The sequence below is a fragment of the Equus asinus genome, chromosome 3 (genome assembly GCF_041296235.1).
Source record: "Equus asinus isolate D_3611 breed Donkey chromosome 3, EquAss-T2T_v2, whole genome shotgun sequence".
In the NCBI taxonomy this organism is placed as follows: domain Eukaryota; kingdom Metazoa; phylum Chordata; class Mammalia; order Perissodactyla; family Equidae; genus Equus; species Equus asinus.
In genome coordinates, this window is record NC_091792.1 from 68,394,493 (window position 1) to 68,414,593 (window position 20,101).

General features: G+C 44.6%; 1 protein-coding gene across 2 annotated transcripts in view; it reads left to right on the plus strand.

The window, feature by feature from the left end:
* Positions 1–15,048: 15,048 nt before the first annotated feature.
* Positions 15,049–20,101, plus strand: part of ENTPD4 (ectonucleoside triphosphate diphosphohydrolase 4) — a 33,228-nt gene continuing 28,175 nt past the window's right edge. Inside the window, exon 1 of one of the 2 annotated variants that reach the window (XM_044766839.2) lies at positions 15,049–15,215. The gene's annotated coding sequence lies outside the window, so the exon portion shown is untranslated. The remainder of the gene's footprint in view (positions 15,216–20,101) is intronic. The other variant, XM_044766840.2, reaches the window with a different exon arrangement.

The window sequence follows — 20,101 nt, forward strand, 5'->3', positions numbered from 1 at the left end:
TGTGTGAGCAGTGATTTGAATGCCTCGTGAGCTGTTACATAAAGCCTCCCGGCCAGACGCTTTTAAGGTGGCTCCCGGATTTAGGTCCTGTGACTTTATTCACACTCGGAGGGAGGAAAAAATCAACAGCCAAATGGTGCAGTGGCTGAATGTTGTTTCAGTCTGCTCTCGCTTCCCCTCCTTGACTCCTTTTTTTCCTGTCTCCAGGCACCTCCATCCCATCCCCTGGGCCCTGCGCTCTTCTGATGCCTGCTAGATTCCCACCCAGCCCTGCCGTCTAGACACAAGGTCCCTGCTGCAAGGTGAGTGCTCTCCTTCCCATCGGAACGCCCAGGATCTGACGAACAGCCAACTGTCAACAAACAACACAGATGTAAATTAACACTGTGAGTGTCAGAATTTGAGAACTGAGCTCTGTTGGAGGAACTGTGAACTTAATTATGAACAGTCTGTGCCATACATGTTTAATCATTTTCATTTGTTAGCTTCTGTGTTCACTCTTAAATGTGTGTTGATTAATCTTGTCTCCTCCAATCAGATTGTTAGAACCTGTGGGAGGAGTTTCATGATATAATCTTCTGTTTGATTTTTTTTTCTGCTTTATTTCCCAAACCTCCCCGGTACATAGTTGTATATCTTAGTTGCAGGTCCTTCTAGTTGTGGGATGTCATGATATAATCTTCTGAATCCCCCACAAAACTTGGTATTTCATTAGGCGATCAGTCAATTAAAATCAAGGTGAGTAGCTCTGTGAGCTGGTTTGTTCATTTGTTCAAAACACGTACGAAGACCGTCCACACGCCAGGCACTGTGATGGCTGAGAAGGTGTAGAGGTGAGTGGAACGGAGCCCCTGCTCCAAAGGGAGAAGCAGTGAGACAAAGAGCCTACTAAGCGCCAGGTGCTGTGCTGGGCATGTTCCACCATCCTTGCATTTCACGCTTCAACGCCCCCTCAGGCATGGATGATGAGTTTCATTTTAGAAGAAGACTGAGGCCCAGAAAGGACGGCCCAGAAAATGAGAGCCAAAACTCAAACCCGTCAGTCTGCCTCCATGTCACCTATAAAGAAATAAACAAAATGCAATTACAAAACAAATTGGTTCTCATTGGGGAAGATAGACTTCTTCTTTCAGGAGTCCGAGGAACAAAAGGACCGTTTTCCACCTATGATTGGATCCAGAGAATAGAGCAAAAACTGCCAACCTTAGTCCTGGTGGATACCACGATGGAATTCAGCAAAACCAGGGGCAAGGGTGGCTACGTCTTAACAGGCGGAGCTCTGAGCGACCCTGTCCAGTCGAGTGACAGAGGTACCTCAGAGGGACAAGTTTCTGGGCCGCCTTGCTGCGCTGCGGTGAGAGCCACAGCTCGGGTGCCATCTAGTGGTGAGTCCAAAGCCTCGTTGTAGGGCTTGAAAAAGGATCTGGTACCAACATCCTTTACAATTCGTGAAGAGCTGAGATTGAGAGTCAGCTGTAATGGGTAGGTCCTAAATCCCAGGCCCAGAACCCATCCTATCATCCCAAAAGAAGTTCATGTGCTGCCCATGTTGCCGTCAGATCTGTATCCCTGAATTCAGTGGGCTCTCTCAGCCCACACCTTCACCTTCCAGGCTTTCTGGAAAGACAGTTGAATGTCCTTCTATACTCTCCTTTGCATTTCCGTTCGTGTTAGTCACAAATGAAAAAAAAAAACTCAGTCTAGTCTTGCAGTTCCAAAACACACACACACACACCCTACCTGCTGGCAGGGTCATTCATCAGAGAGCCTCTCCAGGGGAACTTTTCTTAAACACAATATTCAGGTGGGAAAAATCCAGCAGCTTGGGAAGGCAAGGAATAAGGACCACCACGGAAGAAAATGCTGTTCTTGCCAAAGGAACCCCTGTAACAGGGCGTCCTCAGCAGCCTCTCAAGGCACCGGCCGCCTGCTCCTGCTTTCTGCCCCCTCTCTTTGCTGGTTGTGCCACAACGCAGCCCCGGCTCCACCTTCCAGTAGGGCAGGCGGCGGTGCAGAGCCTGGACCTGGACAGGAGGGAGACGGGCAGTATCAAGGGGCCAGAGATGAAGACTTGGCCTCGGTGGCAGAGGAGATGGAGCGTCTACATGGCATCCCAGAAGATTTTCTCTGAACACGACTGGATAATGAAGAGTTCTCCAAGCTCAGATGGGCTTTTGCACTTGGTTCACCCAATTTAGTAATTCATTATACAAGTGAATGAAAATATTAGATTCTGTCAATATACACATTTTTAATTAAAAAATATACTTCTATTTTAGATCTTGTTGTAGGCAGAATAATCCCCCCTCCCCAAATTTCCACATCTTAATCCCCAGAACCTGTGACTGGATGAACTTGCATGGCCAAAGCGACCTGACTCTATGTGATTAAAGTTAAGTACCTTGAGATGGGGAGGGTATCTTGGGTTATCCAGGTGAGTCCAATCTAATCACATTAGCCCTTTGAAAGCTGAGAACCTGGGGCCAGCCCCGTGGCACAGTGGTTAAGTTCGTGCACTCGGCTTTGGCGGCTCAGGGTTCTTGGGTTCAGATTCTAGGTGCAGACCCACACACTGCTCATAATGCCATGCTGTGGCAGCGTCCCACATACAAAAGAGAGGAAGATTACCACAGATGTTACCTCAGGAACAATTTTCATCAAATAAAAAGAGGAAGGTTGACATGTCTGTTGCCAATCTTCCACACCAAAAAAAAAAAAGCAGAGAACCTTTCCAGGCTAGGGTCAGAGAGAAAGAGATGACAACAGGAGAAGAGTCTGAGCGAGATTTGATGTTGTTGGCTTTGAAGATGGAGAAAGGAGGCCAAGGAACCAAGGAACCAAGGAATGTGGGCAGCCTCTAAAAGCTGGAAAAATGAAAGAAAATAGATTTCCCCTGGAGTCTGCAGAAAAGAATGCAGCCCTGTGGACATCTTGGTTTTAGCCCAGTGAGACCCGTGTCCGACTTCTGCAGAAGTGTAAGATAATTTGCATCATTTTAAGCCACCAAATTCGTGGTAACTTGTTAGAGGAGCAATAAAAGCTAACACAGGCCTCCTGTAGGATTCGAGCTCTCCAAGTCTCTGCCAGCGTCAAAGCGAGAACGGCCGGAGCTATGCTGCCTCTCAGAGACTCGGCTCTGAGTGGGGCCGTGGTTTGAGGCTTTGTTTCAGCACCTGGGGGAAAGGTGTCGTTTCTGTGCATCTGTTTTATTACTCAGAAACCCAAAGATCTCCTCCGTGCCACCTACTGGGCCGTGGCTTTAGGCTCTTCAAAGAGTTGGGGGCTCCTGGGGAATGGGCTCGTCGTTGACTTGTACACACTGTAGAAGTAGATACGTGAATAGGTACTGTAGACAGGGCGCAAATCAGATCGTCCCTATCAGGAAGTGCTGGCTCCTTAAGAAATAATGATCGAATCATAAAGTCCAAACCTCCTGAATGTAGTAATTCCATTCTTGGGAATTTTGTATTTGAAATTAATTCAAAGAAGCTAAACAAAATGCATGAAAATTTTTATAATAAGATTATCTGTAACAGTAAAAGCAATAACAAAGGAAACAGAATTCCAACATAAGGAAAATGTTAATAAATTACTAATCGATACCATTATGGAACCATTAAGAATTACAATTATCCATACTATAGAAACATAGGGAATAGTCTCATTATGCTAAATGGAAACAGCATGCTATAAAATAGTCTTCGTTCAATAATCCTTTGCTGACCGCATGCTATAGATCAGAGATTGTACCAAGTGCCCGGCAATTAGGGTGAGCCAAAGTAGATATATGGACTGAGGAATACCATGATTGCAGAAAGGTAAAATGGTCTATACACATGGAAGGAGAGGTGCTAAAATGTGAAGCAAGATGTTCTGTTACGTAACCTTCTTAAATTGTCTTTTCAGTTATAATCATTATATTAAAGGACAGGGCAAGAAAAAACCTAAACCTCTGGGCCTAAGTTCCAGCGCAGAGCAGGAGTGGCAGCAGGCTCCTTGCTGAGGAATATACTGTTTAGAAACACAACAAACCACAGCCTGGCAGGTCAGGAGGCCAGCAGGGAGGCAGGGATCCAGCTGTACACACAGGTCCTTCCCAGGGTGGGCAGCTCTGGGAGGCCACATCTGAGCCTGGCCTGGCCCCTCTGCGTATTTGGGAAACTTTCACTGCACTAGGCATGGCCCCACGGGACGTCAGCACCTGTCTCTGTCTCCCTGGATGCTGAGAGGTTAACTGTGAAAGCAGATGCTACATTACTCATCCTTTTTATGCCGCTGTCTGTGTCTGGCAAGACACATACATCGGGCCTGCCTCAGTTTCCCTGTGTGAACAAGGAAAATCTGAGCTTGCTAATTTCTAAAGTGCCTTGGAAAGGCTCTAGGCCAAGTGAGATGAATCGTCAGTAGACACAGCCCCTGACCACCAGCTTGTAATCTGAAAACGCTTTCATGATGGTGCAGACGTGAAGAACGTGCAGACGACTGAACAGCTACTGAGCACATGACAAAATGGAAGAGACTCATTAGCAATGAACGTTAATTGTCCGACATGTCTGTGTAGGTACGGTGTGGTTTGAAGGGCCTTTATAGAGCTCTCACCTTCTCTCTGATTACCTTCTCCTACCAAACTGGAAGTTGCTGCTAAACAACAATTAACAGCTGACTTTTATCAACTCTCATTACATGCCAGGCACTGTGCTCAGCACTTCACTTGAATTATTTCATTTAGTCCTCGCAGCAGTCTAAATAGATGTTAACATGATCTCCTTTGAGAAAATGGGAGCTTAAACAAGTTAATAACTGGCCCAAGCTCTCATAACTAATAATGGCCCAGGACTCGGAAGTCCACGTTGAGAATTCTCACTCACACTTTGTCACTGCAATCAGAACTTTGTGTCTGATTAATTCTACTCGTTCTTCCAAATCCAGCAAATAAAGCAGCCTTCTCTGCACCCGCCCCCACCACTGTCCCACCTCCAACCAGTCTCCCAGCCTCTTGTGCTTTGTGTCTCTGTGGGCTGCCGTTGCGCCCACCTGATGTCCCTTACGCCTGCGTTCCCCTCTCAAGCACTCAGCGTGACTATACGTCTGTTCTAGTCCTTCTGTCCTTCACTTCACCACGTCCTGCCCTCGACTGGTCCTTTACTGTACTTTAGTGTAACGTCTGCAAACGTAACCAGGCGTCAGAATCACCTGGAGACCTTGTGCAGCCACAGGTTACTGGGCCGCACTCCCAGAGTTTCTGATGCAGCAGCTCTGGGGTTGAGTGGATAATCTGCATTTCGAGCAAGTTTCCAGATGAGGCTCATGCCGTTGATTCTGGTGTCACACTTTGAGAATCCCTGCTCTGGGGTGCCTGCGTTCTACTATATTTTCTGTGTTGCTAACCTTCTCCCTAAACAAACTCTTCCCCATGTCTTACAGGGAAACCTGGCTTTCCATGGAAGGCACTCTACCCACGGTTCTTTCTCCTCGATTCCTGATCTCAAGGCAAGGAAGAGTGGTTCCCACTGACACTTCTCACACCCTCATCTCACGATTTCTTTAGTCTTCCGGCTCTGATAACCATTTCCGTACCAGCCACACATAGAAAATAAGGCTTATTTCCTGCGCTCCACCCACCGTCACAAACAAGAGAAGGACTTCCAGCCAGTGCTCCCGACAAACCCCATGGCTATTGACTTCTTCCCGACTTAGCTGCTCAAGACAGTCACAAATCTAGGATTGGGTCCATTATGTATTCAAGCCCCCTAACCTCAGAGGGAACCGCACAACTGCTCAGTTATCTCTATAATCGCCCCTGGCTGATTCACCTGTCACGTCCCTACAGGCTCCCATTTTAACACCTGCCGGTCCTCAGGAGCACCTACCTTCTCCATTGCCTCCTCTCTGAGTTTGTGCCCTTGCCACCAAAATAGCTGACAAAATGGAGATCAGCTATGAGCTATCTCAGTATCCTCTTAGTGACTTCAAAATAGTTCTGCTTCTCCACTCATTCCCCTCCTTCCCTCCTATTTCAAAAGAAGCAGCAGCTTCCAAACCACAATGAGATACCACCTCACACCATCAAGATGACTACTATCAAAAAACCAGAAAATAACAAGCGATGGCAAAGATGTGGAGAAAATGGGAGCCTTGTGCGCTGTTGGTGGGAATGTAAAATGGTGCAGCCCTTGTGGAAAACATATGGCAAAAAGTTAAAAATAGAATTACTATATGATCCACAATCCAACTTCTAGTTGTATATCCAAAAGACCTGAAAGCAGGGTCTCAAAGAGATATCTGTATACCCACATTCATTGTGACATCATTCACGACAGCTAAAACGTGGAAGCAACCCAAGCGTCCGTCAACAGATGAATGGCTAAACACAATGTGTTATATACATACAATGGAATATTATTCAGCCTTAAAAAGGAAGGAAATTCAGACACATGCTACAACATGGATGAGCCTTGAGTTCATTATGCTCAGTGAAACAGGCCGGTCACAGAAGATAAAGATTGTGTATTCCACTTTTATGGGATACCTAGAGTAGTCAAATTCATAGAGACAAAAGTAGAATGGCGACTGCCAGGGGTCTGGGGAGAAGGGAATGGGGAGTTATTATTTAGTGGATACACAGTTTCGCTTTTGCAGGAGGAAAAAGTTCTGGAGACTGGTTGTACAATAATGTGAATATACTTAACACTACTGAACTGCACTCTTAAAAATAGTTAATATGGTAAATTTTTTATTGTGTGTATTTTACCACAACTTAAAAAAAAAGAGGAGGAGGAGCCAGGCCCTTGGCATAGAGGTTAAGTTCAGTGTGCTCTGCTTTGGTGGCCCTGGTTTGTGGTTTTGGATCCCAGGCACGGACCTACACCACTGGTCAGCCACACTGTGGTGGCAACCCACATATAAAGTGGAGGAAGATTGGTACAAATGTTAGCTCAGGGCTAATCTTCCTCAGCAAAAAAGAAAAGAAGAGGAGTCTTTCCTCCTCCGCACACTAATTGTTCTCTTTGCAGCCTCAATCCTATCTCACACCATCTTTTCCAGGAGGCTATACCTTCTGTCTCTCCCTTCCAGGACTGCCACAAACATTTGTGCATATGGTTAGATATATTTAAGATTATAAACGCAGATAACATATATGTAAATAAAATATTTTATCATTCTAACTTGAAAAATATATATTTGTAACAACAAAATGGAAAATGTGTAAGTTGTGGTTTCTCTAACACTGAAAGTCAGTAAGCTATCAAGGCTCTGGCTGCATCCTTAAGCCACGCCATCCCTACTCCACTGGCCATCTCTGCCCAGCAGAGCAGCCCAGGCCAGTCCACACTCTCACTCTCTCAGGCCACAGATCCAGGCCAGCTTGCACCCTTGGGCAAAGTTCTCTGCCACAAGCAGGCTATGCAATCCTGAGGCAGCCACTGAGCTGACAGTTATGCAGTCAATCATGTGGGGCCTGGCACTGAGAAGAGCCCCGCATTTGGTTTCATGTTCTGCTGTCACTATCTTGAAATTCTTATTAATTTTTGGACAATGTCCCTGTACAAGACATTTTCAATGTTTTCATTTGCACTGAGTCTCCATATTGTGTCCTAGATAGCCACACCCTCCTGGGAGCGCTTGAACCCAAGCCTGGGGATGGGGCTGGAAGGGGCTGGGGGCTGCTCTCTGAGTCCTCAGTTCCTTCCTGTCCACTCCCCCGCAGCTTAGAGGGAGAAATTGCTTTTCTGCACCTGCTTCTTCTGGACCCCTTTGTGACACCTCTTCTTTTAATAGTTAACTACCTTCTTCTAGTTTACAATTCTTTATATTAAATTTTTCCTGTTCAAATAACATATATGCCTTATGCCTCCCTACTGATATAGGGAGACAAAGAGTAAACTAACAAAATAACAAAATATATAGTATGTCAGACGGTGATGTGTGCTACAGAGAAAAAGCAAAGCAGGGAATGGGCACGGGGAGTGTGGGGAGGAGGAGGGCAGCTTGGACTCTTCAGTGGGGGTCAGAGAAGGCAGCACAGAGACGGATGTTGGACTGAGAAGACACATTTGACTCCTTGTTCCCAATTCCTACTGAAATGACGAGAAAGTATAAAAATAAGGTTCAACCTGAGTCACTGAAGTGGAAAATTCCCCATCCAAATCCAGAAACCCTAAGGAATTTCATGCTAGACACACAAGGCATGGGGGATCAGAATGTTGTGAGGAAAGATAAATCTTCTCCCTGGACCACCCACTGCTTTCTCTCCCTTTCCTGTCCCCTCTCCTCTAGTGACTTTAAAGGATGGTAAGCTGAGAAGTGACCTCTCTTGCCAAGCTATATCTATATTCATAGATGTCTACCTCTGATCAGGAAGGAAAGTAGTATCATTCATTCATTCATTCACTAATCACTTAACAAACATGTTTGGAGGACCTCCTATGTGCCCAGCACTGTACTAAGCTACATACTGAAGGGTATTAAGTAGAAGACATAGTCCCTGTCTTCAAAGAGATGACAGTCTAAGAGGAGAGGATTTGGGAGATAAGACACATATGCAGATAAGTATTATGCAAAGCTAAGAAGGATAATGAGCAAGTTGATAACAAATACGAATTCCAAAGACTCTGACAGATGAAGCTGTTGGCCTGACCTCAACAAGATGAAATGTTCAATTCAGTTCAAGCAGACATTATTGAGCACCTTCTTGAAAAAATACAGCATGCGTTTCCAACAGGGATGAATTTGGACATAGGGTAAAAGAAGAATCCTTGCAGCGGGAGGGGGGTGAAATCTATTCCTGTCGGTGGAAGGCAAGCGAGTTGGATGCCTCTTAGTTCTGCAGGGCATGAGAGGAACGCATCATGGGCACACAAAATGTTTTCGTTGGATTGAACTCATGTTTGCTCCAGGCTAAGAAACACAGAGGAATGAGATGGTAGCAAAGAGCAAGAGCAGTTACACCAAACAATGGTGCTGAGCGATAAAGGAGGAAGGCTTTCTCGCCTGGGGAGGTTAGGGACAACTTGACGATGACACGGCTTCAGAGGGGCAAATTGAAGGATGCATTAGAGGGCTTTCCTCCAGGCAGTCAGGAAAGAGGGAATTAGGGGCCAGCCCAGTGGCACAGCGGTTAAGTTCGCACGTTCTGCTTCGGCAGCCCGGGGTTCACCAGTTCAGATCCCGGGTGCAGACATGGCACCACTTAGCAAGCCATGCTGTGGCAGGTGTCCCACATATAAAGTAGAGGAATATGGGCGCAGATGTTAGCTCAGGGCCAGTCTTCCTCAGCAAAAAGAGGAGGATTGGCAGCAGATGTTAGCTCAGAGCTAATCTTCCTCAAAAGAAAAGGGGGGGGATTATTCCACTCATAGGGAACATGTGTAAAGACACAGAGACATGAAAATAAGGAATGATCTGGGAGCAAGCAAGTAGTTAAGCACATTAGAATACAGGGAATATATGGAGGAAAGTTAGGACATAAGTTCCTAACACTTCATCAGATGAAGCTGATCTTGAAGAATGTGGCTTATATCTGATCAGAACAGCATGATTCATGTACCAGTCATAGTAATGAGGGGATAAAATTACTCCGCTTAATCAGGCCAAGGTCATATTTTCTGACCCAAATGGACTGAGTGTGAGATAGTCATATTCCTTTGGAAATTTGAGGTAGTTACCAAAAACAGGGAAGAGTCCTACGCAGCAAAAACAACCATGTCCACTCCCTACTAGAGTATTTAATGATCCATATCTCATATGACCTCTTGATGGTACAGTTGACCACGCTGCTATGATGAGAAAAGGTTGAAGGAAACCCTGAATTTCAATGTTGCTTTGAACAAGTCACCTGCTCTTTCTGGATCTCAAGTGCATTCTCTGTAACAAAACACCATAAAATAAGAATTCTCTTGGCCCACTCTCTGCCTTAGGAATGCCGGGCTCATAAATGAGGTCATGTCTGTCAAGTTCTATGATCTCCTTAAAGACAAATGCTGTATAAATACATAGGATTATCAGCCAAGTCACTCAAAAACCAGTCTGTGCATGAATGCATTGGAAGTCAAACAGGACCGGGGGAGGGCAATGAGACTTGTCATTTCCAAGGGCCACTGATTCCACTGTTTCCATGCCATCTATTGCCTTGCAGTTACCTCCCCCAACCCACACACGCCAGAAAGGACAGTTTAGCCAATCTAGGCTCCCTGGGATGACGGGTTAAAACATTTGGAGAGCAAAGCCAGCAGAATGCCAAGCAATTGCCATGGTGGGGGCTTCTTCAGAAAGACAATTAAAAATAAATCCTGTTTGGGTTTTAAATACTGACGGTTATTCACTGGCCCTGATCCATTCATCAAGGTTCCGACATGCACAGTTTCAAAGAAATCTGGAGTTCAATAAAAAAAATGAAAGGGCTCTTCTATCTTACGTTTGATTTCACAAGGAGAAGGAGGAGGAAGAGAGGGCAAGGAGGAAGGAGGAAGAGGAAGACCTTGTTTCTAGTCTTCTCTTTTGTGTCTTAGAAATCATGGGTTTAGGGGCTGACCCTGTGGCTGAGTGGTTAAGTTTGCGGACTCCGCTTGGGCGGCCCAGGGTTTCGCCAGTTCGAATCCTGGGTGCGGACACGGCACCACTTGTCAGGCCACGCTGAGGCGGCGTCCCACATGGCACAACTAGAAGGACCCACAACTATGTACCGGGGAGCTTTGGGGAGAAAAAGGAAAACATAAAATCTTTAAAAAAAAAAAAGAGAAATCATGGGTTTTAGACCTGGAAAGGACCTTAGATGTCTACCTAACTACCTTCCCCTTCCCTTTTTAAAATTATATATGGTGGTGAGGAGCAATGAGGCAAAGGAAATTTTCTAAGCTTACACGCTCAGTTAGCAGCATAGTGGGGACTGGGCCTTGGGTGTCTACCTCCCAGTTTGGTACTCTCTACATTCAATCTTCCTGTCTCCCTCCCAAGTTTAGGAGCTCGGGCAAGTCACTTTGCCTCTGAGACCTCAGCTGTCTCATCTATAAAATGTAAATGAAACCCAAACTGACTACAGAAAGACAGCTGGGAAATATGACCTCTTAAGGTCCCCTCTAGCTTTCAATCAACCAGTCAACAAATATTTTTAAAGACCTACCAGCAAGTAATGGAATATCCAGCCAAGAGTAATTGAAACAAGTAAAGGCTTGATTTTCCTCTCATAACAAGAAGTCAGGAGGTAGACCCAGTGGCTGGTATTAGTTCAGTGCCTTTAGTGATGCCATGATCGCCCCAAGCAATGTGCTTTTTCTATTTCGTCATATTTAGTATTGGCTTCTTATCTGCATTGCTGTTCCCTCATGGTTGCAGGATGGCTTCTGCAGTCCAGGTGTCACCTGCTTTCTCAAACTTTAATGCTCTTAAAACACCGAACGTGATGAGTTACTTTGATCTTGCAACCATGTTAGCTGTAGTTCTCTCGCAGACATCCTTCAAACTGAAGATCATTCCCTTTATAATTGAGAGGTTTTGTTTAAAATCATGAATGTCGAATTTTGTCAAATGTTATCTCTTCATCGATTGAGATCATGTATATCATATGAATTTTCTCCTTTATTCTGTTTATGTAGCGAATGACATGGATTGATTTTAAAATGTTGAAGCAACCTTGCATTTCTTGAAAAAATCCCACTTGGTTAAGCTATCTTATTCTTTTTAGGTATCACTGGATTTGACTTGTCAGTATTTTGTTAGAAGTTTTGCATTGTTGCTCATAAGGGATATTGATGTGTAATTTCCTTTCCTTCTTATTTCTCGGTATCAGGAGTATTCTGAACTTATGAGTCAGGAAGTTTCTCTCCTCCTCTGTTTCTCAGAAAGAGTTTATGTAAGATTGGTAAGATTTCTTTCTTAAATGGTTGATAAAATTTACTAGTGAAACCATCTGGGCCTGGAATTTTATTTTGGGGACCTTCAAAGATATACAGCTATTCAGATGTTCTATTTCTTCTTGTTTAAATTTTGGGAAATTGTGTTTTCTAAAAATTTTTTTCATTCCATCTAATTTAATGAATTTATCAGCATAGTTCATAACGTTTTCTTATTCTTTTAATTTTTATAGCATCTATAAGGATGTTCCTTTTTTATCCTTGATATTGATTGTGTTTTCTTTCTTTTTTCTTGATCAATCTCACTAGAAGTTTATCAACTTTGCTAGTATTTTCAAAGAATCAAATTTTGGCTTTATTAATTTTGTCAATTTTTAAAAAAATTATTTCCTTCCTTCTCCTTTCTTTGGGTTTAACTTGCTTTTCTTAGCCTAACTTCTTAAGGTGGGATATTAGATCATGGATTTCAAGTGTTTTTTCTTTACTAAAATAAGCTTTATAAAGCTATAAATTTCTCTGTTAGTACTGCTTCAGCTGCATTCCATGAATTTCGATGCATTGTATTTGCATTATTACTCTGTTTGAAATGTTTTCTAGTGCTCTTAGATCTGTGCCTGGAATAAAGTAAGTCCTCAGCAAGTGGTATCTCCTGCTCGCTCAGTTTTTCGTTTCTTTTGTTAATGAGAATAAGCTGATGGATCACTCTGACAGTTGTGTTCCTTCCCCCTTCAGAGTCTCTTTGCTGTTTCCACTGCCTGAAACTATTCCTCCACATAGGCCCTGACTTCATCCTTCTCTAGTTTTTCCTGTTCACCTCTTGAGTGTGATCTCAAACATCATTTCCTCAAAGAAGCCTTCCCTGATGACCCAGACCGGGATGGTCCTCTCATGTACTGGGCTGAATAGTGTCCCCCAAAAGTTCACGTCCACCCAGAACCTATGAATGTGACCTTATTTGGAAATAGGGTCTCTGCAGATGTAACTAAGAAGAGGTCATACTAGATTAGGGTGGGCCCTAAATCCAATATGACTGGTGTCCTTAGAAGAAGAGACAAATGTGGACACAGAGACACACAGGAGAACACCAGGTGACAACTGGAGGGGTGCCTCTACAAACCAAGAAATGCCACAGACTGCCAGCAGCTACCAGAAGCTCAGGAGAGACAAGGAAGGATCCTCCCTTAGAGTCTTCAGAGAGAGCATGGCCCTGCCAACACCTTGATTTCAGACTTCTGGAAAGGCTTCCAGTTCTGTGAAAGAATAAATTTGTCATTTTAAGCTACCCAGTTTGGAGTAATTTGTTACAGCAGCTCTGGGAAACTAATACACCACGTTAGATGTTTTCATACTTTCTTTATATTTTTCTTTCCCAGCTCTTATCAGATAATGATTACATAGAACTATCAGGAAGTACTGATGGTGTACTACTTTAGTCTGGCATTTTAGTGGAGGCTCCTTAAGAGAGACTACCACACTCCAAACCAGTATCCCAAATGGGAAAGACTTTGAAGGGCACATGATTTCAAGGGTGTGTGGCCCTAACATCACAGCATGTCAGTAGCCAACTACTTCAGCTCCTTAAAGCTAGCCTTAGGTACACGTCCAAGAGGTTGCTAATGTGTAAACTATCCAAACGGGTCATTTTTTCTTATAGCAACAGGTTGCCATACAAGGGCACTGAAGTAAGAGTCAGAAATATCAGTTCTGCTTCCCCCTCTGCGTCTAGGGATCTTGGGCAAGTCACTCAACCTCTCTGGGTTCCTGGTGGTTTTAAAGGAGATGGTTTGGAATAGACGGTTTCCACAGTCCCTTGGCTCAAACATGTTCTAAGGTGGAGCAATAGTAAAGTCGGTATCCACTCTAAAGCACAAGGCTGCCTGGGCTCCGCTGGCCTTATTCCATGGACAGCATCTGGTCCAGGGATGCAACATCACCACCCCGGGATGAGCCCAGCTGGCGCTGGACCAAAGGGACTCTGCTTAAAATGCGTAACTACTTGTTCTGTCCAAGCTTGTTTCACTTCCGAAAAGGAAGGAGTAGATGTTTTTAGGGCTCTCATCTTTAAAAACATTTGAAAGCGGCTAGGTTGGCTGGTCACTTCCTATCTCTGGACAGCACTGGATTCACCTGTAGGAAAAGAGGGGAAAAGGATGGAATCTGTGCTTCCCAAGGTCTCTTCAGTTGTTTCCTGCAAAGCTCTGTGACTTTAAGGCAGTTTTCTGTCAAGCTGGAGAGGCGCTGTTCTGCCACAAGCCAGGCTGGCTGAGCAGTGCGGGACAGGGTGCCAAGAGACCCAAGGAAAGACCCCAAGACGGCAAAGGAGACATATGGGCTTACCGGGTTGCTTACAGGGAAGGTCCAGTGGCACAGGCTGGACAGGCAGTGTGCATCCCAGCCCCCTGAAGCTGGCTTAAGTAAGCAGAGGAACAAAGCCTGCGTGCTTGCCAAGGGGGACTGTCCCTCTATGACCTGCATTCCAAGGCCCAGCTCCCAGGGGGCCTCCGAGCTCCCTCAGACAGCCAAGGTCTCTGTGCTAACCCCCCCAGGAGAAAGCAACTGGCTAACCAAGTCCAGGGCTGTCAGCATCCCAGTGCAGTGCACAGCCCAGAGAGGAGCCTCAAGGACACGTGGCTTAAAAGGCACGCAGGCGAGTGGCCCTACAGGGGCCTTGTGCCAAGTCCGGGTCATGGGGTCAGTCTCAGGAACCATGCTGCTCACCTTACTGTTTCTCCTCACAAGCACTGCGTGTGCAAGGCAGTCTGTTACCCTCAGAAGAGGCTCTAAGACTGTAGAAGCGACTTTCGGTAGGGAGGAAACCCTGGCTTTTAGTAATTACGTGGACCCTGAGAGGGTCATGGACTGAGTTTGAGCCTGTTTCCCCATCTGAAAATAGATGGCGGCCGGCAAAGTTGTAAAAACGCCAAGAGTCGCGCAAAGATACCTAGACCTTGTTCAGGTTTCAAGCGTCATTCACCATAATCCTCAAGACACAAAGATAAAGGGCGGCATCATAAGCACAGCGCGTATCGCCACCATTACGGTCACCCAGCCGCTTGCTCCCCCTGCCGCACCATCCTCCCCTCCCAAATCCACCGCCGGACCAGCCCAGGCGGCGGCGGGATGCAGCCCCGCGCCAGACTCCGTCCTCGCGGCGCAGGCCCCGCCCCTCGGCGTGCTCGCTCCCGGCGCGGGCAGTGACGCGGCACGGCGCGGCGCGCTCCCGGAAGGGAGCGGAGCCTCGGGGAAGCCGGCCCGCGTGGCCGCCGCCGTTTCGCCGCGGTGGTCGGGATGCGCTCGGCTCGCGGCTCCCCGCTCCCGCTCCCGCTCCGCAGAGCCGCGGCCTCCGAATCGGGCGCTGCAGAGCAGGTGAGGCGGCCTTCCTGGCGCGGACGACGGGAGCGCGGGCGGCCGAAGCAGCCGGCGGGGCGAGGGCGGTTGGAGCGTGGGGCCGGGTGGCAGGGGCGGCGCGGGCCGCGGGGGAGCCCTGTGCCCCGGGCCTACCGGCGGCCTTCCCCCGTGCCGCCCCTGCCGCCGGGCCGGGCGGCACATCCGGGCGCCCCCCGTCAGCCCGTGACCCCCGTGGCAGGTGCTCTCCCGGCCCCTGGCAGGAGGAGCGGGGCGGTGGCGCCTGCCCCGGTGACCACGCTGGATTGTCCCTCTGTCACGGAGTGTGGGCGCAGGACCCACGCCGGGGAGAGACCTTGCCAGGGCGCGGGGCTTCCGCGCCAGGGACCCCGCGCTTCTTGCCTGACGCCTATCGGGACATTACACCTTCAGCATCGTTTCTGCTTTGCCCTGCTGAAGCATAAAGTTTCATGCTTTAGATTTCTCCTTGAAAAAAATCGAGCTAATGGGGCGATAAGTGATGGTGAGAGCAGTGTTTCTCAAACTTGAGTAATGCGTGGACGCTTTTTAAAGGGACAGTTCCTCATTCTCTCGAACACCTCGCAGAACCCACAGGGGTCCCCGGGCCTCAGTTAGACGAACACTAGTACGGAGCGCTGTCAGAGAACATTATCACTGTTAGGAAAGAAAAGAGAGGCTTTACGTTTCAGCAACTTCCATGCTGGAAGATAAACGAAGTTATTAAAGAATTCTGTATTAGAGCCTCGAATCTCTAGTTTAAGTTCACATCGCAGTCTTTACTGTGTTCCGCTTTGTGTAATGAAAATAACGTAATTTTGCAGCCTTGGAGGGGCCTAAAACAATCGTATGCATTGTGCTATCTTATATTTGATGTTATCTTCTCTTTGTATGAGGTTCATTAATTCTATTTGACACATTCGCAGAATTATAAAATGGAGTACTAATTTGTGTAAGTAGTTTGTCTGTTTCTGTGTTTACCTTAACGTTGATTTATCGCTTGTATTTGTTGCATATTGAGTCCATGGTTTTCATTCTTTTAGCCCTGACAGGAATGCATGAGCTCAATTCTTGTTTGTATAGTCTGGAAAGAAGAAACAAAACCAAAAGTTGATCTAAGGATTTATATTCTTTACATATTTATTCAGCATGTTTATTTAAAATGGACCACACATGAATAAAGAGAATATTCAGCATGTGGGAAAACATTAGAAAGTATAACAAGCTAAATCTTGGCAAAGAAAAACATAGACCTTTGCCAAAGAAGAGCATAGACCTTTGCCTTGAAAGAAGTATAATGTTGAGAGCAGGACATATTAGTTTGGAGCAAGTGACATTAGTAAAGTCCAGAGGCAGGAATGAGAACAGCTTATGTGGAGAGAAGAGATGTGCCTCCCTAGAGCAGAGAGATGTTATCTGGGGCTGAGGAGAGGGCAGGTTGGTAAAATAAGACGGGACCAGTTGATGAATGGAAGGTTTCAGATGCCACACAGGGAAGTTGGTGTTGACCCATAAGCTCCAGAAGGTTCTTCAGCTGGTCATAATTTGAAGGTAGCATTTTACAGAGAGATGTTTCCTAAGAGTGGTGTTCACAGTGAAGGCAGCAGTGGGTGACCCACCTAGAGATCTGTCTTGAGGTGGTGATGTTTGCTGTGGTCATTTTAGATGTGTACACTATTCGAGGAAGAATTGACAGGACCTGATGAGTGATACAATGTGTCAACACACAGATAAGTGGGAATCAAAGTTAAGAACCAGGTGACCCCAGTCAGTGGTGATGCTCCTCTTAGACCTGGAGAATTTGGAAGGTGGTATTAGTTTGTGTCAAAAGATTGTGACCCCAGACTTAGACTAAATGAGTTTTCAGTAACGGTGTCAGAAAGCTCAGGATGTGGAACTGAACTCGAGGAAAGTAAGAATTGCAGATTTGGGAAACTTGAGAGGTGATGCAGAAAAAGTGTGAGCAGAAAAAGATCATTTAAAATGGGGGCTCGAATTTTGCAAATGAATATTGAGAGGTAGTGATTAGGATTTAATATTGAAAAATAAAATTTAAAAATAAATATCAAAGAAAATGTAGATCATAAATGCAACTGCATGCATTCTTCTTCAAAGAATGAATCAAGTTGTTTTTATGTATTTCCCCACCACTGAGTGCCACCAGCGCCTTCGCTTCACTGTGGCCTCTCACTCTCAAAAAGACGGTTATTTCTTAGAAAATTCTGCCGAAGTGTGGGCTTCTTTGATTTTTCAAGATCCTCTTGTAATCTTTGGGTATTCGTATCATTCTTTTTTGAAGCACCCTTTATGTCATCTCACCTTTTCTTACTCAGAGGTCTAGCTCTTCCAGAGTCTCATTTGTCTATGATTTTGTTAGCTAGTGATTTGAGAATTTGCTGTCTGTTTCACTGCATCCTGCATTTTTCACCAGAGGAGCCATTTCACTTTGGAGTTGATTTGTATTGTTTTCACTGTGTTCTTGGGAGTATCAGTGAGAACTAACTGACAAAGACAGTGACTTATGACCTATGACCTGATGGGCTTTGCTCCACTAAAGAATGCTCAGCTCAGGAGGGCCCACTAGCTGAAATCATGAGAGTTAATGCCTCTCTCTGATGATAGGTCTAACAGAAATTAGGCCTTTTAAAAACATGGCAGTTTATGTAATAGTGCTAAGAATTTGCCTCCCCAAACTGTGGTGCCAAGATTCTTATCTGCAAAGGCCATAGGAGTTTAAATTTATTTACTTATTTATTTATTTATTTTCACTGAGGAAGATTCCCCCTGAGCTAACATCTGTGCCAGTCTTCCTCTACTTTGTATGTGGGTTGCCGCCACAGCATGGCTGAGGGGTGGTGTAGGTCCATGCCTGGGATCTGAACCCACAAACCCAAGCTCCCAAAGTGGAGTGCGCTGGACTTAACCACTACACACAGGGCCAGCCCTGGAATTTACATTTTAAGATCACATTTCCGTTTTGTTGACTACTGGGCAATATTCAGCCATACTTTTGTCCTAAATAAAAGCAATTACTTCAGCAATTTGTAAGCTGTCCTCTTTTCTCTATGTCTTTAAACACAAATTTGGAACTTAACAAAAATATCAATTTTTCCTTTTTGTTGGAATCCTCACATATCTCAAAACAAAAAGTTCTAAGACAAACACCAGTTTAAATAACATTTACTAAATTTGCTACGATAATTCCAATGGTGCGTCTTCTCCTTTGAAATGTTTTCTCTTTTCTCCTCCCCATCTGAAGTCTACTCCCGGCTCCAGAAATCTCCTCCTGTTGACTACCCTTCATGGCAGTCTTCTCTGACCTCTCATAGCAAGAGATGAATCGTCTCTATTATGCTTTTGATCATTTCCTGGGTGTTAGTAATTTCCTTGTAACCAGTCTGCAGATTCCTTGAAGTCTGCAGTCCTGTTTGCTACTCCTCTGTGTGCTCGTGTCACTTCATGGTGCTCATCATTGAATCATTAAAGGCCTTTCTTCCCCCAAGGACCTTGACTTTAACTAAAATATTCTTCTCTTTGTTCTTAGTCCAGCTTTCACATAATTATCGATTTTAAAAGATATTTAGATTGGAATTCCTGTCATGAAGATAGGCTTTCTTGATATATCCAGAAGAGGATTCGATGCTGGAAACTGGAGGTATCAGTCAAAGGTAGCTTGTTAAAAATAGTTCTGTTATTTCTTCTGATGATAAAATTAATATATGCCCTCTAAAAAATATAGGCAAGCCTAGGGAAGAAAATAAAGATGGTCCGTTATCTTACTACTCAGAAATAAGTAACCATTGGTAACTTTTTGGTTTCTCTCCTTCCATTTTCACCCTCTATGCGTGATGCAGTTTTTTCACTTTAATATATCGAGGATATCTCTCCATGTCCATAAATATAGGTCTGCATCGTCACCTTTAATACTCACATCATATTCCATTGCTCAGATGGACCATGTTTAATTTAATGCACCCCCTATAATGCACATTAGTTTAGTAACAGTATTTTGCTACTATACCCAATGCTGAACTGATGAACATCTTTCTACATTTTTAGTGAATTTACCCTATCTTTTCCTAAGGATGAATTTCTGGAAGTGATAAGTAGAGCAGAGGGTGAGCACGTGTAAAATTTTCATGTACATTACCCATGTGCCCCCAGAAGGTTAGTGCCTGTTTAGCTTCTCCCCAATAGTACTCAGGACCTTCTTCCTCCCCCTTGTTAGCAAAGGATCGTTAGATATGAATCTCTGCCAACCTGCTAGTGATGAAGTCTTGTTTTTATATTTCTTTAAATGCTAATGAAGTTAAATTTATCAGCCATTTATATTTCTTACTTTGCTAATTTCCACTTATCCTTGCTCATTTTTGTGCTCCAGTGTTTCTCTTAGTTATTTGTAAAAACTTTTTATATGTAAGAGATGTTTACCTTTTGTCATGTGTGTTACAAGTAAGTTTCCCAAGCCTTGTGTATTTTTCACAAATACACAATAATCTTTTCAATATGGTAGCTGTTGCCATGTGTGGCTGTTTAATGTAATTAAAATTAAAAATTCAGTTCCTTAGCTGCACTAGCCAAAAGAATCTTCAAAAGAATATTGAAAGGGATTTTTTTTTAAACACTCAGAAGTCTTAAACTTATGTGAACATGTATTTTCTTTCATTTATGGTTTGAGACATTGATGTCATTTATAGAAAAGCCTTACCCATTCCAAGATTATATAAATATTTACTTACATTTTTATCTTACATTTATATGGATATTTTTAATATTTAAATCTTTGAGCCACTGGAATTCTAATAAAAGGTGTGATATAGTAATCTCACCATATTCCAATGCTAAAAGGGAGCTACCTTATAAAAACATTAAAATTCATTTAAACATTC